This window comes from Diospyros lotus, chromosome 3, assembly GCF_014633365.1.
Source record: "Diospyros lotus cultivar Yz01 chromosome 3, ASM1463336v1, whole genome shotgun sequence".
Classification (NCBI taxonomy): domain Eukaryota; kingdom Viridiplantae; phylum Streptophyta; class Magnoliopsida; order Ericales; family Ebenaceae; genus Diospyros; species Diospyros lotus.
This window is the reverse complement of record NC_068340.1, coordinates 21,220,611-21,220,901: the sequence shown is the minus strand read 5'-3', so window position 1 is coordinate 21,220,901 and position 291 is coordinate 21,220,611. Positions and strand designations below refer to the sequence as shown.

At 32.6% G+C, this 291-nt stretch overlaps 1 non-coding gene across 1 annotated transcript; it reads right to left on the bottom strand.

The window, feature by feature from the left end:
* On the bottom strand, positions 1–72 carry TRNAT-CGU (transfer RNA threonine (anticodon CGU)). The gene has a single exon. It is a non-coding gene; the product is annotated as a tRNA-Thr (tRNA).
* Between the last annotated feature and the right edge of the window lie 219 nt (positions 73–291).

Below are 291 nucleotides of genomic sequence, written 5' to 3'. Positions count from 1 at the left end.
AGCCCCCAGCGAGGATCGAACTCGCGACCTTTCGCTTACGAAGCGAACGCACTACCACTATGCTATGGAGGCCTCCAATATTATAATTAATTAAATTAAATAAATCCAGAAGCTACTCATACAAGCTGTCACGGCCACAATGCCATGGGACAGTGAAATTAAAAGTTGAAATTGTGGCCAACCTGTTAAAAGGGTTATTTTGCAGGTTTAATGGTTATTATATTTTAAATTTTTGTAATAAATTAACTATTATATTTATTTTTTATTTTTTTATCAAATTATATTAACAAA